The following is a 17,870-nucleotide window of genomic DNA, read 5'->3' on the forward strand; positions in this document are numbered from 1 at the left end:
CCAATCCCTGTGGGATTCGACCTCACTCTTTTGTGAGTTTTTACTTGACGACAATACGGTGCACTTGCCGAAATGAAATTTGTTGAGAGGCAAATTCCCGCGTATCAAGTTTATGGCGCCGTTGCCGGGGATTGGTTTTGTATTGACAATTACTGAATTGAAGGATAACTAGATTGAGCACTTTACTTTTTCTTTTCATTAATGCAATTTAATTTCAGTTGTTCATTTTATTTTTTGCAATTTTCTGTTAGTTATTTCTCTTTAATTTTACCTTACTTCTTTACTTTCCAGCAAGCTAACCCACTAACCATTTGATAAATTTCTCTAACCAAGCTAACTATACTCTTTTTAGTAGACTTTGCATAGGCTTTTTCTAGTAATTGTTCATTGTATGACAGGTAAGAGAAAGAAAATTTCAACCTCATTTGATAGTGAACCGGAAAGAACCTTGCTGAGATTAAGGAGGGAAGCAAGAGGAAAGAGGGTTGTTGGTGCAGAGGAAGAGGAGGAATACTTTGATATAACCATGGAGGATGATATGGAAAACCATCATGAAGAAGAGGTGAATAACCACGCTAGAAGAGGTGGAGCCAACCCTGCCAGGCAAGAGAGGAGAATCCTGGGATCATACATCAATCCAAATCCAGGAAATTGTGGTAGCAGCATTCAGAGGCTAACTATCCATGCTAACAATTTCAAATTGAAGCCTCAGCTCATAACTCTTGTCCAGAACAACTGTTCTTTTGGTGGTAGTGCACAAGAGGATCCTAATGAGAATCTCACTAAATTCCAAAGGATATGTGACATGGTTAAATCTAATGGTGTTCATCCTGACACCTATAGATTGCTACTGTTTCCATTTTCTTTGAGGGACAAAGCATCAAAATGGCTGGAGTCATTTTCGAAGGAAAGCTTGACCACATAAGAAGATGTAATGAGCAGATTCTTGACAAGGTTCTACCCTCCACAAGGAGTAAACAGGCTAAGAACTGAAGTGCAAATGTTCAGACAGCAGGATGGTAAAACTCTATATGAAGCCTGGGAGAGATTCAAGGACTTGACAAAGAAATGTCCCCCTGACATATTTAATGAGTGAGTGCAAATCCACATCTTTTATGAAGGGCAGAATTGTGAATCAAGGAAGGCTGTAGACCACTCGTCAGGAGGTTTCCTAAACAAGAAGAAGACCATTGAAGAGGCTATTGATGTTATAGAGACAGTGGCTGACAATGAGTATTTTTATGCCTTTAACAGAAGCAACAACAGGGGAGTCTTAGAATTGAACCATATGGATGCAATCCTAGCCCAGAACAAGATGATTACCAAGGCATCTAATGGAATCAAGGTGTATTAAATTTATCTATTTTAAGACCTAAAAAGTATGTTTTCACTCTTAAGCACAATTAAAGGAGAATTTACAAAACCATGCTATTTTAGTGAATAAACGGGAGAAACGTTGACAAGACCCTCTAAATTCATGATGCCAAGGCATCTTGGCCAATTTCACTGACCTTTTCTTTACTGTTTTTAGGCTAGTTTCATGCATTTCCTTAGGAAATAAGCTAGTTTTGGGTAGATATTCACTTACACCTTGATTCAAGCATACATTGTGCATTTTACATTATTTCATAAGGATTTTGCATGAGTTTAGTGACAAATTATATGCTGCATTGCCCATGACTTGGACTAGAACTTTGATGCGCTCTATTGCTTGATTTCAGGACCAAAGGAAGCAAGGAATGGGAGGTAACTTGCAAAGTTAATGAGAAAAGTGATTGCCAATAACGCTCTCGAAGCCATCATTGACCACGTTAAGAGTCACGTTAACTAAGTTAACGAGAACTCTAACGTGGAGAGGGGAAGTTGAGCCAACGTTAGTGACACTTAACATTGTCACTAACGTTGGCAAATGCTCATAAGTGGCCACGTTAGAGTCCATGTTAACTTAGTTAACGTGGCCTCTAACGTTAGAAGGGGGGAGAAACGCCAACGTTAGTGACATTCAACATTGTCACTAACGTTGGCCTAAGGAGAAACATACCACGTTAACTCCCACGTTAACTTGGTTAACGTGGGAGCAAACGTAAGAAGCAAGAGTGCTCGACAACGTTAGTGACACCCAACATTGTCACTAACGTTGGAAGCAACCACACAAACTCCCAAGGAGCCACGTTAACTTAGTTAACGTGGAAGCTAACATTGATGAGTGAAAGAAAGGCCAACGTTAGTGACATTCAACATTGTCACTAACGTTGGGGATGGCTAAGCATGGCCATGTTAGAAGCCACGTTAACCTAGTTAACGTGGACTCTAACGTGAGACATAGGGGTACCTTGGAATGTTAGTGACAATGTTGAGTGTCACTAACGTTCTCGAAGGATGGCAAGCCCACGTTAAAGAGCCACGTTAACTAAGTTAACGTGGGCTCTAACGTGGGAAGAAATGGGGCTTTTCAAAGTTATTGGGAATGTTAAGTCTCAATAACGTGTGCGAAGGACTTAGAGGCAACGTTAGTGGCAACGTTTGTGCCACTAACGTTGAAGTTAACGTGGCCTTTACTTAGGAACGTTAGTGAGAAAGTTGATTGTCACTAACGTTCTCGAACTCATATTTTCACTAAACGTTAACACCCCTAACGTCCTGAGCTAAAGTCTCTGCCCACTTCACACTTTCTCTCTGCAAGTAAAGCCAAGCCCAAATGAAGAAGAAAACTGCTTCAAACTCAAGATCCAAAGGCCCAAGACTTGAAGAGCCAACTAGAAGCTGAGAAAAGTAGTATATATAGGAGTAGCTTTGAATTGTTGAGGAGTTCTGGAAAGTTGGAAAAGAGAATTACTCTCTGTATTTTACCTTCTCTGCATTTTCTAGTTTTATGATGTATTCTCCATCTTTGTTTTCATTTTCTAGAGCTATGAACAACTAAACCCCTTTCATTGGGTTAGGGAGCTCTGTTGTAATTTGATGGATAAATACTAGTTTTCATTATTTTTCTTCTATCTTTTCTCTTGATTTTACTTGAAAGCTTTCGATCTTCATCCAATTGGGTAGTTATCTTAGAAAAGAAGCTATTCAAACTTGGATCTCTTCTGAACCTTGAAAGAGGAATGAAGAGATCAAGCTAGAAATGCTTTCTCATGCTGGACCAAATTGGGTTTGGATGGGTATGTGACTATAACCCTCTCAATACTTGATTTGGGAAATGCATGTGGTATAATCAGTGACCATACTTCATCTCTTCTCATGAGCAATTGACCAAGAAATTGGCTATTGATCAAGATTTGAGAGATTGAATTTGTAATTCAATCAATTAAGATTGCCAAGGAGATCAATGAGTGCATTGATTGAGGAAGAGATGAAAATGAACTTGATCCGGAGGGTTGCAATATCTCCTAAGCCCAATGAACTCCCCATCTCTGATCTTACCCATTCTCTTTAATTTCTGCCATTTACTTTTATGAGTAATTCCCCCATTCCCATTTACAATTCTGCAATTTACTTTCAGTCATTTACTTCCAGTCCTTTAATTCTAGCATTTACTTTTCTGTTATTTACATTCTCGCCATTTTATTTTCTGTAACTCTCAACCCAAATTCTGGATTCGCTCAACTAGAACATTCTTCTAATTAAATTTGCTTGATCAATCAATCCATGTGGGATTCGACCTCACTCTATTGTGAGTTTTTACTTGACGACAAATTCGGTACACTTGCCGAAGGAAATTTGTTGAGAGACAGTTTCCACCCGCATCAAGTTTATGGCGCCATTGCCGGGGATTGATTGTGCATCAACAATGATTAAAATTGGAAGATCACTAGATTGAGCATTTTTATTTAATGAATTTCATTTTTGTTTGAGTGATTTACTTTCTGTTTTAGTTAAACTTCTTCCCTTCCCCCTCTACTCTTTTGTTTTTCTTTGTTATTTTCAATTCTGTTTGCTAACCCACTAACTGTTTGATATATTGCATCACCCACAACTAACAGTAATTCTGACAAAAATACTTTCTGCACCTATCTTTTCTTGCTTGCACTTGATGGTTGTATGACAGGGAGAAGAAGCGGGGCTTCAACTTCCTTCGATTATGAACCTGAGAGGACCTTCCTTAGATTCAGGAGGGAGGCAAGAGGAAAGAAAGTGGTTGGTGCTGAGGAAGAAGAGGAATTCTTTGAACCAAACATGGAAGACAACATGGAAAACCATCATGAAGAAGAGGATCACAACCATGGGGGAGGAGGTAGAGCAAATCATGCTGGGGAGGATAGAAGAGTTTTGGGCTCTTACATCAATCCAAACCCAGGCAATTGTGGAAGTAGCATCCAAAAGCCAACAATCCATGCCAACAACTTTGAACTTAAACCACAGCTCATCACCCTTGTTCAGAACAACTGTTCATTTGGAGGGGGTGTTCAAGAAGACCCTAATCAACATTTAACCACCTTTCTGAGAATATGTGACACAGTGAAGTCTAATGGTGTTCATCCTGTCGCCTATAGACTGCGCTTATTTCCATTCTCACTCAGGGACAAGGCAGCCAAGTGGCTGGAATCCTTCCCAAGAGAAAGCTTGACAACTTGGGAAGACGTGGTGAACAAATTCTTAGCAAGATTTTACTCTCCTCAACGAATCAATAGGCTGAGAGCTGAGGTCCAAACTTTCAGGCAACAAGATGGTGAGACTCTATATGAAGCATAGGAGAGGTTTAAAGACCTAACAAGGAGGTGCCCACCAGATATGTTCAACGAATGGGTGCAGCTGCACATTTTCTATGAAGGGCTCTCTTATGAGTCAAAGAAGGCCGTAGACCATTCATCCGGAGGATCTTTGAACAAGAAGAAGACTATTGAGGAAGCCATAGATGTTATTGAAACAGTAGCAGAGAATGACTACTTCTATGCTTCCGAAAGAGGGAACACAGGAGGAGTAATGGAGCTAAACAATGTAGATGCTCTGTTGGCCCAAAACAAGCTCATTACCCAGCAGCTGGCTGACCTCACCAAGAAGATGGAGAGGAACCAAGTAGCAGCAATCTCCACTTCATCAACAACCCAAGAAGGAGTGAATGAAGAAGCAGAGGGTAGTCAGGAGCAAGCCAACTACATTGGGAATTCACCAAGGCAAAACTATGATCCATACTCCAAGACCTACAACCCTGGATGGAGAAACCACCCAAACTTTGGGTGGGGAAGTCAGCAAGATCAAAACCAAGACCAGAGACGTTACAACTCCAACAACAATGCAGCTCACCAACAATTCACACAGAGGACATCTCAACACCCCCACAACAACACTTCTCCACAAGCCTATCAAAACCAAAACAGCACATCTGCTCCGAATCACCCATCAATTGATGACAAGCTCTCTAAGATTGAAACCTTACTTGAAGGAGTATGCAAAGACATTCGAAACAGTAAAGCATTCCGAGAGGAAGTGCAGTCAAACATGCAGAATCAAAATGCTGCCATCAAGAAACTGGAGACACAAATCAACTATCTATTTAAGCAGCTTCCTAACCACAACCTTTGCAATGATGCCAATTCAAGTAAAAGGGAGGAGTGTCAAGCTATCACACTTAGGAGTGGGAAGGAACTGAAGGAACTGCCCCAAAAAACCACAAGAAGAAGGCTCAAATGAAAAGGGAGAAGAGCAAGATGGAGTTCAACCTCCCACGCCAAGTCCGCAGAAAGAAAAAGGGATGCCACAACTGAACATCTCAAGAGCTCCACACCCCCAGCTATTGAAGAAAAAGGAAGATGACAACCAGTTCTTGAGATTTTTGGAAATCTTCAAGAAACTACAAATCAACATACCCTTTGCTGAAGCCATAGAACAAATGCCACTCTATGCCAAGTTTTTGAAGGAGCTAATGACTAAGAAGAGAAGCTGGAAGAACAATGAGACTGTGATACTAACCGAAGAGTGTAGTGTTATCATTCAGCACAAACTACCCCAGAAACTGAAGGATCTTGGGAGTTTTCAGATCCCTTGTATTATAGGGGAAATCATAGTAGAGAAGGCTCTTTGTGACTTAGGGGCCAACATCAATTTGATGTCAGTAGCTATGATGAGGAAGATGAAAATTGAGGAGGCTAAACCAACAAAAATGGCCCTACAACTGGCAGACCGATCGTTCAAATTCCCTCATGGGGTAGTAGAGGATTTGCTGGTAAAAGTGGGAGATTTCATATTTCCAGCAGATTTTGTGGTGCTGGACATGCAGGAGGACGCCAAGACCTCCATCATCCTGGGAAGGCCATTCTTGGCCACTGCTGGGGATGTGATGAGATATTTTGGTGAGAAACGAATCTCTCACTAAACATCACAATCCAACCGGCAAGTGTACCGGGTCGTATCAAGTAATAAAAACTCACGGGAGTGAGGTCGATCCCACAGGGATTGAAGGATTGAGCAATTTTAGTTTAGTGGTTGATTTAGTCAAGCGAATCAAGATTTGGTTGATGATTGTGTGACTTGCAGAATGTAAATTGCATTGAAGTAAAGAGAACAAGAAATAAATTGCTGAAACTTAAAGAACAAGAAATTAAATGGCAGAAACTTAAAGTGCAAGAAATGTAAATTGCGGAATCTTAAAGTGCAAGGAATATAAATTGCTTGAAATGTAAAGGGAATTGGGGAATGGATTTGCAGAATTTAAACAAGGAAAAATTAAATTGCATCAAACAGAAGAGGGAAAGGGAATTGGGATTGAACCGGATCTTGAAGCAGTAAAGTAAATGAACAGAAAAAGCAATAAACAGGGAATTGAAATGAGAAATTTAGATCTCAGGACCCAGAGACTAGAAAACCAAGTCTAGATCTCAATGCCTTCCTAGATCCAACAAGAACAATAGCAAGGAAATTGTAAATTGCAAAGAAAAGAGATGATGAGCAATGAACCGGAAATGGAATTTAATTAAGCAGTAAATAAACAGAGAGATCCAAGATTGAGATTGAAACAGAATTTCTTCAATTCTCCAATCCAAGATCCAAGACAAAAGTAAATGGAAAATGAAAGCAATGAAAGCAAAGAAATTAAAGTTCACTCAAGTTCAAAAGCTCTCCGAAAACTATTGTGAAAATTCCAAAAGGAAAGCTCCCTCAATAAATTGAATTCTCTCCTATTTATACACTTTCCAAAATGATCTTCAAGCCTTGAGTTGGGCCTTTGTTCTTGGTGGAATTCGGTTGAAAGAGGCCTTGGTTGATTGCTCTTTGAAGATTGAAGAAGAACCGAAGTGAACCAATTGAACCGGAAATGGAGTTGGCCAACGTTGGTCTTCAACGTTAGGGTCAAAGTTAGGGGTCTAACTTTGACCCTAACTTTTCATATCAGCAAACCACATCCTTCTGGTATGGACGTTGGCGCCAACGTTAGGGGTCTAACTTTGACCCTAACGTTGGCAATGCTTGGTGTGAGTGGCGCCAACGTTAGCCTCCAAGTTAGGGGGCTAACGTTGGCGCAAACGTTGCCTACTCCCCCATTGTGATTTAAGTGCCAACGTTAGCCTCCAAGTTAGGGGGCTAACGTTGGCGCAAACGTTGGTAGCCCAGGGAGAAACTCTCAAGTTCCAACGTTAGCCTCCAAGTTAGGGGGCTAACGTTGGAGCTAACGTTGGCTACTTCCAAAGAGTGATTCACATGCCCAACGTTAGCCTCCAAGTTAGGGGGCTAACGTTGGGGCTAACTTCATGCAACCCGGTTCAATTTTCACTTATTCCATTGTCCTCTCTTCACTCCTAGCCATTCCTCTTTGCTTCAACCTTTCTCCAAGCCTTCTTCACCTATCATTGATCAACCAAACTAATCAAAGTTTTGCTCAAAATCATGAGGTATTCAATCTTCCACAATATGCAACAATTATAGCTTAAAACCTCATGAAATGGCATGAATTCACATATGGTTGGTTCAATCAAGGGAAACATGAAATTCTACTCAATTAGCTTGCTTGTAGCTTAAGAAAGTGCATAATTCTAATGAAAACAAAAGAAAAAGACTAGCTAAAATGGGCTAAGATGACTTGTCATCACAACACCAAACTTAAAGCTTGCTTGTCCCCAAGCAAGAAATGAATTTATTAAGAAGAAAGAATGAAATGGAAGAGGAAGTTCATGCTAGCAAAGTGTTATTGATAGTTCATGGGGTTTTATGTGGATATGCAAATGCTCACTTCTTATTGACTCCTAGGCCTAGAAAGTCTCCTTCAAGTTTCAAGTGACATACTGCTATGACCTCTCATTATTCCTTTATCCTTGGCTATTACTTTATTCAAAAGCTTTATTTGAGTGTCATGTGTAGCAAGTTCATTTTCTTTTTATACTTGACACATTATTCACCATAGACACTTGGCTCACATTCCTTCTTAAAACATTGATGCCCAGCACCTCTTTGGGCTACTAAATGCTTTGTAGTTAGGTTGCTCTTGATAGTGGATTTTCAGCTGATGATCCCGGGTTAGTTAACCCAAGTCACCAAGTGTTGAGGCACTCCTAAGAGCTTACTAATCCAAGCAGATCCTAGTACAAAAACATCACAGGCATATATTTCAAAGTTCAAGCTATTGGTGTCCAGCTTTATTTCTTTTTGTTTTTCTTTTGTTTTGCCACTTTTTGGCTTTCTTTGTTCTTTCTTTCTTTTTGTTTTTCTTTCTAACCAAGGAATTCAATTCAATTGAGATTCATAGACAGTAGGCCACTCTCTACTTAGAAGGAGATATCCTAGCTCTTTATTCACTAAAGTGAGTTATTATACAATCACACACACACCACCACTTACTTTTATTCCACTTCTAACTAACAGAGACCATTTCACTTCACATTCAAACTGTTCTTTTATTAAATTTAAAGATGCAGGGGACAACACATGCTTCTTGTCGAGTGAAAATGAACACACAAGCCAACACATGAACTAGCTTACTTATTTTGAAATAACCAACACAATGCAAAGACTTTTAAATGACTACAAAAAAAAATGCAAAAACAGATTGGAACAGATAGAATGCATGTTGTGATGATCAAGGAGCAAATCCACCTTTTATTTGTCATGCCTTTTCTTTCTCCTTTCATATACTTGGCTGCTAGTGTTCCCACCATCTTTGTTTGGTGGTTCTTGATCTTGCCAAAAGCCAGCCTTGTTCATAGCCTCCTCCACTCTATCTTCAAGTCTCATAGCCCTGTTCACTTCCATCTCACTTCTCATTTTGAAAAATTCATCAAAAGTTGGGAATGCCGGATCCATGTGATGCAAATGTTCTCCAATATAGTTTAGTTTGATTTGGCTATTGACATTGTAATCGGCTTGCACTTCATACCTTGCTTCTTGGAGTGTTGTGAACTCCTTGAAGGCCTTCAAACTTTCAGCTTGCATTTGTTCCAACTTCCCAAAAGATTCATGAGATTGAAAGGCATGTTCTTCTTGCATCGCAAGAAATCTTGACTCGAATTCATTTTGTTTGTTGATTATTCTCAGCTCTCTTTCTTCTTGTGCTTGTTGGTTTTGCATGTACAGAGAATGATATTCCTCTTGCCTTGCTTGGATTCTTGTGTATTGCTGAGATAACCTCCCTATTGCTTCTTGCATTTGAGTCATGTCCATATTGCCTTGTGAGAAAAAGTGTGGCTGTTCCTCCTCCTCTTGTGGCTCTTCTTCCATGTGGGGCTCATCTTCTTCCATTTGCTCTTCTCTTTCCCTTCCTCCATGTGGCCTTCGGCCTTGGTGTGCTTCAAGGGGCATCATCATTCGTTCAATAGTTATGGGCATGCCTTGGCTTAGCCACATTGGATTCTCCTCTTCCAATGGAACTTTGGCCTTTGCACACAACTTCCAAATGGTGCTTGGATAGTACAACCAAGATCCGGCCGAATTTTTTTCAGCTATCTTTAGGATGTCTCTTGCAAGGATCTCATGAACTCTTATCTCTCCACCCACCATGATACAATGCAGCATTAAGGCTCTCTCCCTGTTAACTTCTGAGGTGTTCACTGTCCCCAGAATTGACCTTTTCATCAACTCATACCATCCTTTTGCCTCCGGAATGAGGTTACATCTCTTCAAGAACTTGTATCTGTTCTTGTCATCTCCCTCCCATCTTGAGTTCTCAAAACAAATGTCTCTTGCAATCTCTTCATAATTTTGATCCTCAGTCAATCTTTGTTGGTATCCCGGTTCATCAAAGCGCACTGACTTTAGTTTCAAAACTTTCTTGATTGCATCTGGGCCAAAGTCTACTTCCACCCCACGCACATAGCTCTTGTACGTTGGGGGTCCACGCATGTCAATCCTTGGGGCATTTGCATAAAACTCTCTTATAATATTGGTATTAATTCGAGAGATTGGTGATGTAAGTTCCTCCCATCTTCTCTTCCGGATTTTGTTCTTTATTTCTTGACACCCATCATCCGGCAACATGAATGGAATCTCAGGATAAATTTTTTTCTCGTTCATCCATTGAATTTGCATTTGATGAGACCAAGACTTGAACTTCCATTGGTCATACTCATGTGTTTCTTCCTCTACTATTGGGTCTTTTCCTTTTCGTCGTTTGGTTCTTGAGGAGGATGCCATAATCACTTGGTTGGTTGAGAGGGAATGTGGGGAGTGTTGGAGAGTTTTGATGTGTGGTTGGAGGAAAAAGAGATTCGGACTGAACTTGCTAGGGAATTATGAAGAGAAGATTGAGTGTTTGGAGTTTAAAGTAAAAGAAAAAGTTGCACAAGACTTGTAATGTTGAGGAGTGATTCGGTCATGTGCATGGCTTGAAGGTGGTATGCTTTTATATGAGAAATAGAGGGCTAGGATGCAATTAAGCACCATGGGGATCAAGGGTGTGCATGTATGGATGAATGAAGACAAAATTTGCCCCTTCCCTAGCCTTTGCCGTGATCATTTTCAATGAGGGGCAGATTTCTTCCTTGAAACATGTGATATGATTTTGTCCTTATGCTAAGCTTTCTTTTGTCTTGTCCTTCTTTTCATTGAAGATTCTTTGACCTCCTAGTCATCACAACAAGACACATGCATTAGTCTTATCCCACCGTAGCAATATTATTCTTTTTAGTAAAAATATGTGAACTATCAATTCTTATCTCATGTGAGCCGTGACACTTCCTATGGGGGACACCAAACTTAGTGTTCGGCTATATGCTCTATCAAGACATTTTAAGCATGTGAAACAAAATCCTTTATGATATTGGTTAAGTGTGCTTGAAGACACACCAAACTTAGCATATGTTTCAAAACAGTGCATGCAATAAATGGATACGTTCATGAAAAGAGAAAATAATTCATGCATCAAGTGATCATAATTTATTGAATGTAAAATGACAAGAATCTTAAAGCATGGGTTGCCTCCCATGGAGCGCTCTTTTATTGTCACTAGCTTGACATTGAAGCTTTCTTTTATGGCGGTTGATGACTGTAGTGCCTTAACTTGTCCCCTCTGATCGTGAGCTTCTTCTTTGTTCCTTGGTGCTCTATCTCAGCATGTTCTAGTGATAATATTTTGCTCACAGTATAGTAATCGTTAGTATGTTGGTCTGTTCCCAGCTGTTGATAGACTAACTGCACTTTGTCACCTTTGGAGAGCCCTTCTGTTGGAAATTCTTTGTTCTTCCACCCCTTCTTGATTCTGTTTTTGTTTTTCTTCCTTCCTTTTGTTAATTGTTCTTTGAAAACAGGCTCCCTTTTGAAATTTCTTTTCTCAGTTGCCAATACTACAATGTTCCCTTGAGCTTCTTCATTACTTTGCACAGTCTCTTTCTCTTTTTGGCCTGCTGTATCATCTATCTCTTGCTTGGGAGGGCAGTTGTTGTTTGTCTTGTTGATTTCCTCCCTCCACTGCAGATTTTCCTTGTCTGTTTCTGTACCATCTTTCTTTTCATTACTGTTCTGTGTTTCTGGTAGTACACTCAGAGTGATACTTTCATTATGCATCCTGAGGGTTAATTCTCCTTGCTCTATGTCTATGATGGCCCTAGCAGTGGCTAGGAACGGTCTTCCCAGTATAATGGAGTCGCCCTCATCCTGATTCGAATCCAGGATCACAAAATCTGCAGGGAAGATGAATCTATCTACCTTGACTAGAAGGTTCTCAATTATACCACTGGGGCATATCACTGATTTGTCCACCAATTCTAGAGACATCTGTACTGGTTTTACCTCTTTTATGCCTAACTTTTTCACTAGAGAGGCAGGCATCAGATTGATACTAGCTCCCAAGTCACACATCGCCTTCTTGATAGTCATACTGCCAATGGCGCAGGGTAGAAAGAAACTCCCAGGGTCCTCAAGTTTGGGAGGAAGTCCCTTCTGGATTAGTGTTCTGCATTCCTCAGTGAGCAGTACAGTTTCATTAACTTGCCAACTCCTCTTCTTGTTGATAAGTTCCTTCAAGAACTTTGCGTACAGGGGCATTTGCTCAAGTGCTTCAGTTAAGGGAATATTGATCTCTAACTTCTTGAAGATTTCAAGAAATTTTGGGAATTGTTGGTCCTTAGTTTCCTTGTTAAACCTTTGAGGATATGGCAAGGGAGGAGTGAAGTTATTTCCCTGCCTTTGGTCCTCAGTTGGCCCTTCAATTACTTCCTTTCCCTTTCTTGATTTTTGTGGCTGATCTTCTTTTTCTTGAACTTGATTCTGAGTTGGCTTGCTTGCTGCCTCCTTCTTGTCATGGACTTTCTCTTCTTCAGCTTGTTTCTTGTCACTTTCCTTTGGCTTCTTGGTTGCTTCTTCATTTTTCACCAAGACTCTTCCACTCCTCAGTTGTATTGCCTTGCATTCTTCCTTAGGATTTGGGATTGTGTCACTTGGCAGTGAGCTTGAAGATTTCTCAACAGAAATCTGTTTGGAGATTTGCCCAATTTGCCTCTCTAGGCTCTTCATGGAGGCTTCATGGTTCTTGGTTGTCATTTCTTGGTGTTTCCACATTTTGTCTATCAAGGTTTCCAAGTTGGTGAGTCTTTGAGATTCAGGTGATGCTTGTGGTGGGTTGTGAAATGTGGATGGTGGATGGTAGGCATTTTGGTTGGTGGGTTGGTTATTAGATTGGTAATGGTTGGGGTTGGAGTAGTTGTTTTGAGGTTTTCTGTAGGGGTTTTGGTTGGTTTGCTGCTGGTTGTGGTTTTGGTTGTTTCTTAAAGTGTTTTGGTTTGAGTTTCTCTGCCATGGTTGTTGATTTTGGTTGTGATTGTCTCCCCACCTAAGGTTTGGGTGGTTCTTCCAAGAAGGGTTGTAAGTGTCACCATATACTTCATTTGGCCCAGAATTTTGGTTGTGCATGTACTGGACTTGTTCTTGCTGTTGCTCCTCTTGAGTCTCTTCACTCTGTCCCCATGTGGTTGATGGCTGGCTAATGTTGACCGCTGCAACTTGGAGACTATCAATCCTCTTAGCCATTTGCTCAAATTGTTGTTGAAATTGCTGCTGCATCATCTTGTTTTGAGCTAGGAGTGAATCCACTCCGTCTAGTTCCATTACTCCTCTTCTTTGTGATGGTTGGCGGCTTCTTTGATGAGCAAAGAAATATTGATTGTTGGCCACCATGTCCACAAGATTCTGAGCTTCCTCAGCAGTTTTCATTAGTTGTAGTGAACCTCCAGCAGAATGATCTAATGCCTCCTGAGATTTCAATGTCAGGCCTTCATAGAAATTTTGCAGCACATCCCATTCATTGAACATCTCTGGAGGGCACTTTCTGATTAAGGCTTTGTACCTCTCCCATGCTTCATACAAGGATTCAGCATCTAATTGTGTGAATGTCTGCACCTCAGTTTTCAGCCTGATGACTCTCTGGGGTGGATAGAATTTGGCTAGAAATTTAGTCACCAAGTCATCCCAACTAGTGATACTTGCTTGGGGAAAAGTTTCAAGCCATTGTGCAGCCTTATCCCTTAATGAGAACGGGAACAGCAGAAGCTTGTAAGTTTCAGGATTCACACCATTGGATTTGACAGTGTCACAGATCCTCAAGAAGGTAGATAGATGTTGATTTGGATCCTCCAATGGTCCTCCTCCAAATGAGCAGTTATTCTGGACCAATGTGATGAGTTGTGGCTTCAGTTCAAAGTTATTTGCATTGACATTAGGGGTGAGAATGCTGCTTCCACAATGTCTAGCATTTGCAAAAGTATAGGAAGCCAATACTCTCCTCTGTTGTGGTGGATTATTAACTCCTTCTCCTGGATTAGATGTATCTCCTTCCATCTCGTGGTATTCTTCCTCAGATTCTTCTTCTCCAACAATACTTTTCCCTCTTTCGGCTCTTCTTAACCTCCTGAGAGTTCTTTCGTCTTGTTCATGAAAATTGGGTATGGCTCTTTGTGTACCTGACATACAAGCAGAACATAAGAGCACACAAACCAATGATACTTCAATCTACTGCTAGAATGAAGTTTTAGTTAGCTTAAGCAAAAATTCAAACAGTTAGTGGGTTAATCAAAGGTTAAAGAAAGATAAAGAAAAAGTGCTCGATCTAGATCACCACCTCACTTAATCATTGTCAATCTAATCAATCCCCGGCAACGGCGCCAAAAACTTGATGAGATATTTTGGTGAGAAACGAATCTCTCACTAAACATCACAATCCAACCGGCAAGTGTACCGGGTCGTATCAAGTAATAAAAACTCACGGGAGTGAGGTCGATCCCACAGGGATTGAAGGATTGAGCAATTTTAGTTTAGTGGTTGATTTAGTCAAGCGAATCAAGATTTGGTTGATGATTGTGTGACTTGCAGAATGTAAATTGCATTGAAGTAAAGAGAACAAGAAATAAATTGCTGAAACTTAAAGAACAAGAAATTAAATGGCAGAAACTTAAAGTGCAAGAAATGTAAATTGCGGAATCTTAAAGTGCAAGGAATATAAATTGCTTGAAATGTAAAGGGAATTGGGGAATGGATTTGCAGAATTTAAACAAGGAAAAATTAAATTGCATCAAACAGAAGAGGGAAAGGGAATTGGGATTGAACCGGATCTTGAAGCAGTAAAGTAAATGAACAGAAAAAGCAATAAACAGGGAATTGAAATGAGAAATTTAGATCTCAGGACCCAGAGACTAGAAAACCAAGTCTAGATCTCAATGCCTTCCTAGATCCAACAAGAACAATAGCAAGGAAATTGTAAATTGCAAAGAAAAGAGATGATGAGCAATGAACCGGAAATGGAATTCAATTAAGCAGTAAATAAACAGAGAGATCCAAGATTGAGATTGAAACAGAATTTCTTCAATTCTCCAATCCAAGATCCAAGACAAAAGTAAATGGAAAATGAAAGCAATGAAAGCAAAGAAATTAAAGTTCACTCAAGTTCAAAAGCTCTCCGAAAACTATTGTGAAAATTCCAAAAGGAAAGCTCCCTCAATAAATTGAATTCTCTCCTATTTATACACTTTCCAAAATGATCTTCAAGCCTTGAGTTGGGCCTTTGTTCTTGGTGGAATTCGGTTGAAAGAGGCCTTGGTTGATTGCTCTTTGAAGATTGAAGAAGAACCGAAGTGAACCAATTGAACCGGAAATGGAGTTGGCCAACGTTGGTCTTCAACGTTAGGGTCAAAGTTAGGGGTCTAACTTTGACCCTAACTTTTCATATCAGCAAACCACATCCTTCTGGTATGGACGTTGGCGCCAACGTTAGGGGTCTAACTTTGACCCTAACGTTGGCAATGCTTGGTGTGAGTGGCGCCAACGTTAGCCTCCAAGTTAGGGGGCTAACGTTGGCGCAAACGTTGCCTACTCCCCCATTGTGATTTAAGTGCCAACGTTAGCCTCCAAGTTAGGGGGCTAACGTTGGCGCAAACGTTGGTAGCCCAGGGAGAAACTCTCAAGTTCCAACGTTAGCCTCCAAGTTAGGGGGCTAACGTTGGAGCTAACGTTGGCTACTTCCAAAGAGTGATTCACATGCCCAACGTTAGCCTCCAAGTTAGGGGGCTAACGTTGGGGCTAACTTCATGCAACCCGGTTCAATTTTCACTTATTCCATTGTCCTCTCTTCACTCCTAGCCATTCCTCTTTGCTTCAACCTTTCTCCAAGCCTTCTTCACCTATCATTGATCAACCAAACTAATCAAAGTTTTGCTCAAAATCATGAGGTATTCAATCTTCCACAATATGCAACAATTATAGCTTAAAACCTCATGAAATGGCATGAATTCACATATGGTTGGTTCAATCAAGGGAAACATGAAATTCTACTCAATTAGCTTGCTTGTAGCTTAAGAAAGTGCATAATTCTAATGAAAACAAAAGAAAAAGACTAGCTAAAATGGGCTAAGATGACTTGTCATCAGGATGTCATTGATGTTCAGAAGGGTGACCTCACCCTGAGATTACACAATGAAAAGATAACATTCAATGTGTTCAAGGCCATGAGTTACCCACCAGAACAATTGGGGGAATGCATGAGGTTAGATGCACTTGAGGATGAAGTGCAGGAGAATTTTGAAGAAGAAGAACCTGAAGAGGATGAGAGAATGGTGGAGGAAGAATCTGAATCAAGTGAAGAGGTGGCCACAGAAGAAATTCATATACCAGATGCACCAAAGGAAGGGAACGAAAAGTCAGAAGCACCCAAACTTGAACTCAAAGCACTGCCACCCACTCTCAAATATGCATATCTAGGAGAAAATGAAAACTACCCAGTGATCATAAATTCATCCCTCAGTCAAGATCAAGAGGAAGAGCTACTCAAAGTGTTGCGGGAGCATAAGGATGCCAATGGACGGACCCTTGCTGACTTGAAAGGAATCAATTCAGCCATATGCATGCATAAAATACTATTGGAAGATGATGCTAAGCCATCCATTCAATCCCAAAGAAGGCTGAACCCAATCATAAAGGAAGTGGTACAGAAAGAGGTTATGAAGCTTTGGCAAGGAGGGGTAATATACCCAATTTTGGACAGCCCTTGGGTTAGCCCCGTACATGTTGTGCCCAAGAAGGGAGGAATCACTGTGGTTCCCAATGAGAAGAACGAACTCATACCTACAAGGACCGTCACAGGATGGCGGATGTGCATAGACTACAGAAAACTCAATGAGGCTACACGAAAAGATCATTTTCCCCTTCCATTAATGGATCAGATGTTGGAAAGACTTGCAGGGCACGCATATTATTGTTTTCTCGATGGTTATTCAGGATATAACCAAATAGTGGTTGATCCCAGAGACCAAGAGAAAACCTCATTTACCTGTCTGTATGGAGTGTTTGCCTATAGGCGCATGCCATTTGGGCTATGTAATGCACCTGCAACTTTCCAACGCTGCATGCTTTCTATCTTTTCAGATATGATAGAAAAATTCATTGAAGTTTTTATGGATGATTTCTCGGTATTCGGAGATTCCTTTCCTAGTTGCCTACATCACCTCGCCTTGGTATTGAAAAGATGCCAAGAGACCAATTTTGTCTTGAACTGGGAAAAATGTCACTTTATGGTGACATGAGGAATAGTCCTTGGTCACAAGATCTCCCACCAAGGCATTGAGGTTGATAGAGCTAAAGTAGAACTTATTGAAAAACTATCCCCACCCAGTGATGTCAAGGCAATTAGGAGTTTTTTAGGGCATGCTGGTTTTTACAGAAGGTTCATTAAAGATTTTTCAAAGATAGCCAAGCCCTTAAGCAATCTCCTTGTATCTGATACACCATTTATCTTTGATGAAACATGCATGCTAGCATTTGCACATTTGAAAATGAGGTTGTCCTCTGCTCCTATCATTTCCCCACCTGATTGGAACCTACCATTTGAATTGATGTGTGATGCATCTGATTTTGCAATTGGGGCAGTGTTAGGACAAAGGAAAGATAACTTAGTTCATGTGATATACTATGCTAGCAAAGTCCTTAATGAAACTCAAAGAAATTATACCACTACTGAAAAGGAGTTG

General features: G+C 40.5%; 1 non-coding gene across 1 annotated transcript; it reads right to left on the bottom strand.

Annotated features, from left to right (window-relative positions):
- Positions 1–979: 979 nt before the first annotated feature.
- Positions 980–1,083, bottom strand: LOC148548051 (small nucleolar RNA R71). The gene has a single exon (XR_015898712.1). It is a non-coding gene; the product is annotated as a small nucleolar RNA R71 (small nucleolar RNA).
- Positions 1,084–17,870: the final 16,787 nt, after the last annotated feature.

This window comes from Arachis ipaensis, chromosome B8, assembly GCF_059453495.1.
Source record: "Arachis ipaensis isolate K30076 ecotype BB chromosome B8, ASM5945349v1, whole genome shotgun sequence".
Lineage (NCBI taxonomy): Eukaryota > Viridiplantae > Streptophyta > Magnoliopsida > Fabales > Fabaceae > Arachis > Arachis ipaensis.